This window comes from Microtus ochrogaster, linkage group LG12 (assembly GCF_000317375.1).
Source record: "Microtus ochrogaster isolate Prairie Vole_2 linkage group LG12, MicOch1.0, whole genome shotgun sequence".
Classification (NCBI taxonomy): domain Eukaryota; kingdom Metazoa; phylum Chordata; class Mammalia; order Rodentia; family Cricetidae; genus Microtus; species Microtus ochrogaster.
This window is the reverse complement of record NC_022036.1, coordinates 2,936,645-2,949,959: the sequence shown is the minus strand read 5'-3', so window position 1 is coordinate 2,949,959 and position 13,315 is coordinate 2,936,645. Positions and strand designations below refer to the sequence as shown.

At 36.7% G+C, this 13,315-nt stretch overlaps 1 pseudogene; it reads right to left on the bottom strand.

The window, feature by feature from the left end:
- Positions 1–6,428: 6,428 nt before the first annotated feature.
- On the bottom strand, positions 6,429–6,930 carry LOC101986978 (annotated as a pseudogene).
- Between the last annotated feature and the right edge of the window lie 6,385 nt (positions 6,931–13,315).

Genomic DNA, 13,315 nt, shown 5'->3' with positions numbered 1-13,315 from the left:
ACATAAATGTAAATCTATAATACTAATTTTAATTTTTCTTTATTCCTGGGTTATATGTTGAAATATGAACATGAGAAAATTGATCATATCCTATCTAAATATTTAAGTTATATTTCATCAATCTATTAAATTTAAATAACTTACATTCAGCCCACCAGTTTTTGAAGGTATTGATCCTCCATCCCTGACAAATTATAAGTAATAAACTTTTTTGTACATTTGATTTTCATTTCTCAGTATGGTTTTCTAGAAGTATAACAAGAAGTTAAAGTACATATACATTGAAAAATTTTAAACTATATTAATAAATTCAGTTTTCAAAAAGTTGTACAATTGTACTCCCTAACTAGGCATGGATAGAATTTCATATTTTCTACTTCCTTTTCCATTACCACATGAAAGTCTTAAAAACTCATTTTTTGTCTTTCTAAGGAAAATAATAATTCATGATGGCTCTGCTTTCTATTGCATGTGATTATGGTAAGATAAGAGACTTTTTCATAAATTATCACTTAGAAGTACCATGCAAACCCAACTACTTAAGCCTCATCTATATAATATGAAATATCTAATGTATAAGATTAGGAAGCATTATGTCAAGGATGTATACTTGTAAATCAGTGCCTTGCTGACAAGGTTCAAAACGCTAAACTATCCAAATTGTTTGAAAAGTTTTTCCCACACCCAAATGCTATGTTATTTCAGATTTCCATCATCCATCTACTGTTGTTGGGAAATCATTTATTGCAGTCTACATTTGAATGAGTTAGAAGGCTAGACCCTGTCATTCTGTGTTGGGGGTGCTGTGAAACCTCAAAAAAATATGGAACCTAATAGAAGTCACTCATGTCATTTTAGCCCTGACCTTGAGCAGGAATAAAACATTTCTATTGGGAATTTGGAGTTCTTACTTGAGATTTGTCACAAGGATCAGGCATGACCACTCTTTTTCATGGTTTCCTCCATGTTTTCCATATTTTTTTCTAAATGTGAGTCAAATGAAGTTTAAGGTGTTAGTCACCTTAGTACCTAACTGTGATGGTGAGAGTTTATCTTGATGGAGGTGGGTCTTGTATTTATTTGTTGCTTTCATTGGTTAATTAATAAAGAAAACTGCTTGGTCCTAATAGGACACAAAATTAGGTAGGCGGAGAAAACAGAACAGAATGTTGGGAGAAAGAAGCTGAGTCAGGGAGTCGCCATGATTCTCCCACTCCAGACAGACACAGGTTAAGATCATTCCTGGTAAGCCAGCTCGTGGGCTACAAAGATTAATAGAAATGGGTTAGATCAATATGTAAGAGCTAGCCAATAAGAGGCTAGAACTAATGGGCCAGGCAGTGTTTAAAAGAATACAGTTTCTGTGTAATTATTTCAGGGCATAAGCTAGCCATGTGGGCTGTAGGGTGCCTGGGACGCAGCCCGCTGCTAGTCCATACAACATTATCTAATACACCACCCGTGTGCACCTTCTTCAGTCCAGTTTGCCCTCAGTAGCTAAAATATGACTTGCTTTTAGAAACATTATCAAGAATTTTCTTGACATAGAATAAGAACATGTACCCCAGGTGTACTAAGAGATTGGTGGTTTATGGACCTATTCTTTTGCATTACTTTTTGTTGGGGAAGTTCCCTTGTACTTTTGAACTATCACACGATTCTCACTACCATTAATCAAATTGAAATGTCAAATCCTACACAGACTCTGATTTGCCATTTTCTTTCTTCTCTGTCCCTAACCCTCTGATTCACTATATTATCCAGACTGGTCTTGGATTCATAATTCTGCTGCTGCCACCACCTGAGTATATTTAAGCATATGCTGCTATGCCAAGAAAATTTCTTTCTTTTCTAATTTTGATTTTTTTCTCCTTTTCAACCTCCTATGCTTTTTATTTTTTTATCTGAAATACAAGGCCTTTTCTCTGTGTTTGTCAGAAATTTCATGTGTTAGTTTTATTTTTTAAATACTAATACAGCATATTTTAGATTATCTACCTAGAAGTGAAATTCTACAATATTTATTTTTCAACTCTGTAATGAAAGTTCTTTTAGAAAAAATGGTATCTACCTTCTTTTAACTCCAGCCACAATAAATGAGCTGCAACGAAGAACAAAGGGATAATCCTCAAAAATTTTATTCAGAATATATCACTACAGCATCTTATGCCATTTATTTTATGTCTAATTCAGGTCAATCCAATACTTACACTTTTTGACTGTGTGGCATTGCTCCTACTTATTTTCTGCTGAGATTGGATCAAGCATCATGTTACAGAGATAAAAATGTAATTGAAATATTATCAATTATTATAACTTTTTGCCCTACCAGTTAAAGTGGCTGAGAATAACATAACCCACTTTGTTCCTGCAATTACTGTCTTCTCGGAGATCCTTTAAATACAGGTCCTGAAAAGAATGCTTATGGGACTTGTCCTAGATCCCTGACTTAGCTTGGAGTCACTCAAGAAGTGATTTTCAATAGAGAAATAGCTCAGATAAGACTGGCCTGTGGACATGTCTATGGGAGACTGCTTGGGTTGTTATTTGATGTAGGAGGACACCGTCCACTGTGAAAGGCACCATTCCCTGGGTAGATGGTTCTGTTTCTATGAAGGTAGCTAAATGTGAGCTTGCCTGCAAGCAATGTAGCAAGCAGAATTATTCCATGTCTTTTGTTTCAGTTCCTGCCTGAGGTTCCCTCAATGATGGAGAGTGACTTGTAAGGAGTAATACATTCTTTCTTTCTCAAAGTTGTGTTTACTCAGGTTGTTTTATCATAGCAACAGAAAGAAAATTACAACAATACTAAAATTCCAAAGGTGGTGAGTAAGATATACATCTTGTAATTATCCCTTTTATCTCCTGGAGACAGCCTTACTGAGAGATAAAGGTTGCATGCTGGTAGCATTGGAGTCTAGGTATAGAATTGCAATTGCACAATATGGCATAATACCTTCATTTTTGAACTAGTTTTAAATGGGTTTACTTTACTTTTATTTAACAAAATTCTGTCAATACATTTCTCATGTGCTTTGAGGTACTTTTTCTGTCCTAATTCCTTTCCAAATAAAGTGCATATTCCTGAGTACCTCTCAGTACAAAGAAGATTATAAAATGCTCACTCTGGACTCCTTGGTCCTCTTTTTCCTTTTATCTCCATAAAAGCTCTTAAGAGCATCTTTTGCTTGGTGTTCATCACCACTCACTGCACACATAATGCTGATGTGGCTTCAGTCTCTTCCATTCTTGGAAGTGCTATTATCAAGATTACTAACGCTTTCACATGCACATGCCATTAATTATTTTTCAAGCTTTGCATTATTTATGGTTGCTACTACGTTTAGTGCTGGATATTCGCCCACTCTTATTCCAGCTCCTCCCCTTTTCCTCTAGTACTATTTTCTTTGTTTTACATTCTTCAAAATCTTATATTTATCTTTCATGACTGCTTGACCCAGTAATTTGCTATTTTAAGAGTTGTTCTCAACTTTTTCATCTTTACTATTTATATGTTTGATCTAGCTATCATCTATCTATCTATCTATCTATCTATCTATCTATCTATCTATCTATATATCTACCTATCATCTATTTAAACCAGTAATAGTATATTAGATATTTTTAAAACATCCAAATTGTTTTAAACCATTGAAAAGAACTCATGCCAAAATTTACCTTCTTTAAATCCTAAGAGTCTTGGTATTATAAAGAGTTCCCACATTCTACTTAAAACTAAATAAAACATAAGTTCAGGAAGTTAAGCAAAGTGAAACATGTTATTGAGGACTGGGCTTGAACTTCATGGCTATATATTCAGAAGATAGTTGATGAAGAAGGCAAAGATGTCACATAAAAGGGAGCTTGTAACATGGGTTTTCCTTACCATTGCCTGAGAACTTGTACGATCGAGCCTGAAGTAAATCAGAACTATGTGGATTGTGAACTATAGGGTACATTTTCCAGGGATTCATGGAGTCCCAAATCTGAATCTGACACTTCAGTCCTTTGCTGTCATGCTTTTAAGAACAATAAACCCAGTCTTTCCATGAAATATATTCCCTTATTTTAGGGTTTAAATGACTCTTATCTATATTTTTCAAATACTTTGAGTTGTATTTAAAATATCTTAGAGCATGCAATTACTGAGCCTTTTATAGAGGGAATTGCAAAGGCAGTCTACAAAACAGACCTACTTTAAGTCTCCTGAAAGAATTGCCATTTGTGACTTATACAATAACTGTGTATGTAGTAATTAGAAAAGATTGAATACAAACTCCAAAAGAATTGTAGAAATCTGGAAACTGTAACAATGACATAACATATTTTGGAGAGAAACCAAAATCCAGGTCTATAGTAATAGAAAAATAATTCTATGTATAGTATACCAGCAGATGGACTAAGAGATAATCAAAACTTGTCCATAAATAATAATGTCCAGACAAATCACACCAACTTAGAGTTGAACATTTGTACGTTTAATGCAGGCTAGTATATCCATTTGCTTTGTGCAGTGAATCTAACATAGGTTTCTAATTATCTTCCTGTCTTGGTGCCATTGACAGGAAACTGCTTAGCACCATCATGGAGATATTTTCTGGAATCACTATATTCTAAGACGCTGATCATTTGAGCATAGCACAATAGGTTCAACAATGTTTCTGCAAATGGCAGATATCTTGATGCTTTTAATTCCCAAAGTGCAGTTGTCTCTTATTTTTGTTTGCCTCTGAAATATAAATCTATTCTGAATCCTTTCTTCTAATCCATTAGGGATATAGCAATTCTTATGAAAAATTTAATGTCTACTTAGCATTATAAGTTCTATCCTTGCTTATTTCTTTAATTTCAACCATTGTCATTCCACACATGTGGAATCTGTCAATCATACTGTTATTTATATCACTCAGCTTCATGTTACCTTCTTTATTCTATGCTTTTATTATTATCTAAAGCAGACTTCTTCAGTCAAATTACCCTTCTTTGCCATCTCTTGCCTGCTCTAGATGCCATATCATTATTAAAAGACAGTCTAATTATTTTCCACACTGTGTAGTAGTCATTACAGTCACCAGTGGCTTGTGTCTTCATTAGGTTTTCAGCTCTGTGAAAAAACAAGATGTGCCTGAACTGTAATACTAGCTCCATGCTCAGTGCTCAGAACATGACAAGCAGTCAGTGAGTGTTGAAGCACACACACGTACCTTTGGTACAGTCTGCGGATTATATGACTTCAATATTTCTTTTACAGGAAAGCACTGGTGTTAAAACCATAATCTGTTGACACTAGATTTTTATTCCTTATTCTTCAATGTAAAGATGGATAACACCACTGACTCATGCTAGAAAGACAATGTTGTGAACAAAATTTTGTAAGAAAAGATTTTTTTGTTAATGTGTGAAAAGTTTTCACAATATCATGGGTTCTAAAGTTTTTAAAATTATTTTTAGAAATAGAAAGTGATCTCTGGACTTTTAGAAGAGAATCAGTGATTTGTCAGTTTTTATATTTGTAAGGTTAGTGGTGACACAATGGAGAAGAGATTAAGTAAAAACATGCTACAGAGTAACTTGTCTCAAAAAAAAAAAAAAATAGAAACTCCCTCATTGGTGTGGGTTGAATTTTTTCTTCTCATAAGTCACACGCTGGAGCTCCAACCCACAGCATCTCAGAATGTGTCTTTCTTTGTAGATAACTTCCTTTGGAGATAATAGATAGTTAATGTTAAATGGTGTCATCAGGATCTGAAGCCAATGTGAGTCTGAAGGCGATGTGAGTGATGCCATTGGGAGATTAGAGGAGAAAATAAGGGGGAAGAAGAGAGACAGAGACAAAGACAGGGTGAGAGAGAGGGAGCACATGAGATGATTCAGGGAAGAGACTATTGTTTCTAAGCCAGAAGAGAGGTCTCAAAGCAGGCTAGATTTGACTTTCCACATCTCAGCATAATAATGAAGAAATACTTTTCTATTTTTTTTTCTTCAGATACCCAGACTGGTACTTTGTTAAGATTCTAGAAACCATCTACCACACTGGTCCAAGAGGTGGTCAAAGGAGTGTTTGAAATGTTAAAGGCCTTGCAGTCCTGTGTGGAGCCAGTTTGTTTGGTTTCCAACACAGAAAAAAGATGCACCAAAGCTTCAGATTAACAAAAGTTATGTCTCTTTTCTTAGTAGAGTTTCATATAGCAATGTTAATATAAAAGGGATTTTGTATGTGTGTATATGTATGATCTCTTCTATTTTACTATTTTATTATCCACTCCTGTTCCATAAAGAAATAAAAGTTTGTTTAAATCTCTTGGAGGAAGCTGCTTGTTGGTTCCTGGCCGCCCAGGCTTGAAATAAGCACACAAAATCTATATTATTCAAATCACGGCTTGGCCCATTAGCTCTAGATTCTTATTGGCTAACTCTTTTTTTTTTCTTTAAAGTTTATTGCAAACAACAGTCTTCAAGCTCACTGTGGTGGCTGACCACGTCCACGACCAAAGCCTCCTCTAAACTGGCTGAGCCAGCCCCGGCTTCGGCTTTCTTGTCAGCACCAGGGGGCACAGCACTCCTTCTGTAGGTGTCTCTGTCCGCCTCCCCTCTTGTGAATCTTGCCGGGCGCTCACCCTCTGGCCCTTTGGGCCGAGACCTTCCAGTTTCGGGACGGCTGCGGTGCAGGGTGGCAGGCACGATCTCCGGAGGTAGGTGGAGATAATCGCGGAGATACTGGATGCCCTCATTCATAAGGTACCAATAGAAGTGTCTCCAGGCAAACTGCTCCTTCACATAGCCTCGAGACTTCATGACATGAAGGTTGGGCACGTTCTTGTCTGCCAGCTCCGGGTGTTTGGGCATATGGACATCCTTCTTGGCAACCATCACTCCTTCCTTAAAAAGGAGCTCATAGATGGCAATCCGGTTCTTCTTGGGCATCAACATCGCGGCCTGCAGGGTCCGGGATGGAGGCTGGAAAGGCTTGGCTAACTCTTATATCTTAATTAACCCATTTCCATTTATCTGTGTATCGCCACATGGCTGTGTCTTACCAGCTAAAGTTCCAGCATCTGTCTCCAGCCGGGCTACATGGTTTCTTTCTGACTCTGGCTCCTTTTCCCCAGCATTCCCTTTAGTTTTTCCTGCTTAGCTAAGTTCTGCACTGCTATAGGTTCAAAGCAGCTTCTTTATTCATTAACGATAATCACAGCATAGCGTTTGAATTCCACATCATAAATCTTAATTAGCAATATTTGTTTTAATATTTTTTCTGAAATTTTTGTGTTTTGAAATAAAATTTTAATTTGGCTTGTTTGTTTGTTTTTATCATTGATATTAGTACACAAAAGAGGTGATTAATTGCCATCTTATTAGTAGTGAGGCAAGAAATCTCCATTAATTATATCTCCTCTTTTCAGTCCTGCTTTTATTATAGACTTTCTACATCTAAATGTTCTCTATAGATTCAGCATGTTGCTGTTTTCTTTAACTGTGTGATTTACTTTTTTTATTCAGAAAAGTTAAAATACAATAAAATTAGATACAACTGTATGGCAAACTCTTATTTGTAATCATCTAGCTTCATTCACTATTGACTTTGCCTGTATATCTCATAGTATCTCTCTACAATATGTACAAAGGTATGTATACATGTATATATATATATTATATATGCATGTACGCATATTATATATGTGTGTGTAATCATGTATGTGTGCTAATCTTTATTATTTTTGTTGGCTCAGCTTATTTTCCATGAAATAAGATTGCATCAGTCTGAATGCTTGAATCCTTTGGAATTAACAGTGGTTCTCTAAAATCCTATTTATAGCCAGGTGATATATTTATACATTTATATTTATTATATTTTGTGGTTGGACATTCCAAAGCTGTTCATATTTTTTTCTCTCCCCCCCATTTATATTTATTATTTATTTTATATTATTTATATCTGTTTTATACTTCAGGTGTCTGTTGCTACTTGATTGTATTCTGAGTTGTTTTTTTTTCTTATTTCTTCACTAGTTCCTTGAGCTGATAGAGATAAGGACTTGGCATTTATGCAAAAGTTCTTCATAGGTGTGATCATTAATCTTGTTATGAACATAATGCATTATCTAACCAACTATAAGACAGACATCTGGACAGGTCTGTGAATCCTTTCCAGAGAGATTTAGAAAAGGAAGGAAGAGCCACAGCGAATGTGAGTGGCACTGTTCCATGATATATTGTCCTAGACTGAAATAAAAGGAAAAAGTGAGCTGAGTACAAGCACCCACCTCTCTCTTCATCTTTACTGTAGTAGCAATGTGGTCTCTTCACCAAACTCCCACCATTACATCTTCCTCACCATAAGAGACTTTAACTTGTGAGTAAAATACATCCCCACTTGGTTGAGTTGCTTTTGTCCAAGGAAAGAGAAAAATAATCAATGCAAGTGATGACTCATTGCCACCTTATAATATTTCAGCATTATAGAAAATAATTAATCATTTTAGCAGATGTACATTTATTACTTTCTAATAAGTCATTCTGTTTTTCCCTGTATTAATTTGCAATAAATTTATCAAGACATTTGCTAGATTCTCTTTTTGAGGCTTTATTTCACAAAATAAAGAAGAATAAATATTTAAGAGAAAAACTATTGCCAAAGCAACAGTGATAGACAAAGGTGTCAGCTTTTAATTATGATCTTATGAAATTTTGTATACTTATTTTATCTTGATACAAGCTAGAATCATATGAGAAGCAGGAATCTCAATTGAGAAAATGCCTTCACAAAACTGGCCAGTCTGCAGTACATTTCTTGTTGTTGAAGGGCACAACCCATTGCAGATGATGGCACCCCTGTGCTGGTGGTCCAGTGTGATAAAGGAAAGAAGGATGAGAAAGCCATGAAAGACAATTCAGTAAGCAAAAACACAAAATGTTAAGATATTCTACAAGCAGTTGTGATGCTTTTATTCACCAAAAGATTTCATGTTAAGAAGCTCTTAGTTAATTTCTTTTTTTTTTAATCCAAACTTTTATTTTCATGTCTGCTAAATAGGTATTGCATTGTAACATGAGGCCCTGCTTGTTGGGGTTTCTGTCCTGCCCGGTACCTCACAGCTGGCAAGCCCCAAAGAAAATCACAGAGAGATATCCATAAGTTATAAAACTGATTGGCTCAGGCTTCTTGCTAACTCATAACTTACATCAACCCATGATCCTTCTATGTTAGCCACATGACTCTGTACCTTTCTCTGTGGGGCAGCTCACATCTTGCTTCTTCAGTGGTCTGGGCTGGACTGGTGAGGAATGGGCTTCTTCCTTTCCAGTATTCTCCTGTTCTACTTTCTGTCTGTTTTACCCACCTATACTTCCTGCCTGGCCAATCAGCATTCATTTAAAACATGATTGACAGAATACAGACAATTCTTCCGCACCATTGCATGAACTTACATACTGGACACACATAGAGATGAAAACTTTGTGGACTAGGTGGAGCAGTTACCAGAGTAATCCTTCTTCATGTAATATCAGTATACCTAATGGAGATTATGTACAGATTTTACTAAAATGTAGAGTTGTTGTACTGCTTCTAATGTGATTCTTCACTGACTGAAATAAGCTAGAATTTCTTGGGGTCAGTTCTCTGACTCTGGGCAGATATCTTGCAAACATGATTTCTTTGGTCTGTCCTTTAATCCCAGTGTTGTAAAATCACATAACAATGAAGAGTAATTGAATTGTTCTGCCACAGATTACAAGAAAGTTTCAGTCAACTTTTCCTTGGGAAATAGAGGGCTAAAAGAAGATACTTTCCTAGTTTATTTAAATACTAGTATAAATAACAGGGCAGTAACAATATGAAAAGCAATCAACTGTCACATAGAAGTGAGAAATATGAATATGAATATCATAAAAATCAGTAAGTGACTATTAGCGACGATACTAGGTAATAATGATGGGCCCCCCTCAATGAAGTATTTATAAAGACAAAGTAAAACTTACTAGAATGTTTGACTACAATTTCAGGAAACCAGTCTTCCTTAAAATATGAAAAATTTAGCTTTTCATGAGTAACACAAAAGAAGGTGAAAGCTCAGCAATGAATATCCTAAAGAAGTGGCTTCCTGTTGGTGAGTTATTAAATAGGAACATTCTAGTTCAAGGTAGAAGGAAGGGGATCTTTAGAGCAGGTAATGTAGGGGACCTGTAAAGGAACCTGTGTCATCAATTTAGTTTCATGGACATAATATTTACTACTGCAAATTCTGAACACATGCATACTTACACATTCATAGGGAGAGGAGAGTATAAATATTTTCTGGGACAAAAGTTTTCAATGGAAAGCCCTACAGGGATGTACAGGCAAGCTGTATATCTCAGCATCTGCTCAGATGAAGAAGATGGATAAAAGAACGTGGAAAAGCCATGTTATTTCATTAAGCTGGCATAGAGGTTAGGCACATGATAGAAATGCAGCTATAAGCAGTTACAGAACGGAGATGTGATATTTGAGCAAGAGTGAAGAAAAATCTCAGAGTACAAGACAAAGTCAACTGTAGCTTTGGGCAGGTATAATAAAGAAAAAGAGAACACAAGAAAAGAAAAATGAAGAGTTACAACTTTCTGAGACAGGACTCTGTAAAGTGGGCAAACTGAACAGAACTTCATGCCAGATCTGGACTGCACAGACAGTATGAGGCAGGAAAAATACATTTTCTCACTAAGGGATAATTATTCTTCCTATACCTTTGGTAGAGCACAATGCAGGCCAACCTTCCTGCATGATGGTCCTTTGACCCTGTGATTTACTTCCCCAACTTGATTAACTTTTAGATTAATCTACACATACATTTCATTCTCTACTATTACATTTTTGAGTGTAAGATATTTCCTGACATTATCTTGTAGAATTGAATCTTTATCTTGGTTTATTTTTGCCAGTATTTATTTAGCTCCAGTTTCCTATCCCTTCCTCCATTGTCCTTTAGTCCCCTCCTTCCTGAACCATCTGTCATTCCTCTTTGCCAAGGGAAAACACATTTTCATCTCACAGACATAAAGACTAGCAATATGCCTAAGCTATTGAAAGTGAAAGAGACAGATATTTTTTAATAGCTGTTTCTAGACTAGAGAAAAGACTTGGTTACTCTGCTTCTCCCTGTAGATGTTTCTTCCACTTAACTGACTTGGTATTGTATATATATTTCATCTGAAGAAAAATTAGAATGACCAGGAGACAGAGCAGCAGTGACGCTGCTGCCAATTCATCTTCCTTTACACTTTTTTCATTGAGCTTGTCAAACGCGATGGGAAAAAAAGAGGCAAAACTGCAGTGTGACAAATAGGCCCCATGATTATTTTCAACAAGTCACAAAAAAATAGGACAAAACATCTTAATGTTTTCCTCTTTGCCTTCATCTTTCATTCAACTGAGATTTGCTGTCATTTATAAAGGTCATCGGGCCTGCAAGGAGGCAGCCAGTGGAAAAGTTTGCTTCTCTCTTAGACTTCTAAACAGTGACTGTTGAAATATTGTGAACTAGGAGCTTGGGACTAGAATGCATTTGAGTCTTTTCAGGGAATGAGTTTTATTAAGTCACCCACAGTCTCCTATCTATGAGGGTTATTGTGAGCACCATATAATATCCAGGGTTCATGTAGAAATGATGGAACATCTCTTTTTAAAAAATTGCCCCCTTTGTTTTTCTCTAGCAATACTAGATTGCTTTCTGGCCAGGAAACCTAAGGAAAAAAATCATATGGAATATTCTTTGATATTTAAGATATACACTGATTTATTTAGTACCCATTTCTTCCTCTTGGGAGGCATTTTGAAGTAATAGACTCCTCAAACGGTAAATGTGACTAAAGTGAACATGAATAAAAGATAGGGGCTGGGATGAATATCTATCGCCACTTAGCCACAGCCACTTTGTGCTTGGAAATGGGCACCATACCTGAAGGATTTATACTAATTGGAGGACTTTCAGAGTGCGTATCGGATGTAGTGCCTTCAAATTACTGCCGAGACCAGCCAGGGTGCTGCTTTCTCCAGGAGACTTGTCATAGTAAAGTTTTCCCTGACAGTCGGATGCAGCGGTGACAAGAGCTTCCAGTTAATGAGTGTTTACTGAAGGCCAGTTCTGTGGAAGGCTCTGGGTAGATGGGCAGAGTGAGGTTTGAAACTAGTTAAGAAGCTTCCAGCCATTAGTGTGATGCCGGCCACCATCTGCTGCATGAGACTGAACTGAAAGCGACCCTGCCTGTGTTCCTTTCTGAGAGATGTAATTGGCTTCCCATGTAGTTCTTGGTTTCCCTAAACTTCTAATGAAATGTGTATGGCCACAGCGTGGCTTTGCTTACTGGCTTATCTTAAAGCATGGAACACGACACAGTTTAGTTCTGCCTTGTGTCACCTAATGATCATCAGTGGCCTCCATGCTCTGTCAACTCCTATTCCACTGTCTCCCAAAATCTTTGATTTGAACTTTTAACAGGAGGACTAAGGTAAACATGTGAAAATGCAGGTCATTTTTTTCCCCAAAGTACTAATACTTTTCTGTCTATTTTCTCTTTCAGTTGGGAATTAAACCTACTTCTTTCTCAGATATGAAAATGTCCTTAAGCATTGAAAATGTTAATTTTTTAGTGGGCAGAGGGGCACAAGCATATATGCATCACGGGGAGCATGTGGATGTATATGGGGGAACTTGAAATTGGCTCTCTGTTACCACCTGGGCCCTGGAGAGTAATGAGAGGCAGGAAGCTCCCTTACACTTTGGTGACTTGAGCCCAGAACCTTAAAAGCATCATCTGAATGATCTCTCCTTTTATTATTTACTTGTATGTAGACTATTTGATAAATCCAGTACACTTTTTCTTTGACACCATATTGAAAATCCCAACATTTGTCTTCTTCCTGACTTGTTATCAACAGAGATTTTCTTTGCTATTCTGTGGAAGTTTAAATGGCCTGGCTCCCCACAGTCTTCTATTTTAGATTAGATACAGCAAATCCACTCTCACTATCATGCTATGTTGCACTCTCTCTCATATGTTCATATGATTGTATCTGGAATCTTCTTTTATCATTCATCTTCTCATATTTTTTTTTATCTTCTGTCTCTCCCAAATCAGGTAAGCTGGCTGAGCAGAAAGCCCCAGGAATCTCTTACTCTCCCTCTCCCACTTCTTTTTTTTTCCCTTTGGTTTTTCGAGACAGGGTTTCTCTGTGGCTTTGGAGTCTGTCCTGGAACTAGCTCTGTAGACCAGGCTCGTCTCAAACTCACAGAGATCCGCCTGCCTCTGCCTCCCGAGTGCTAGGATTAAAGGCGTG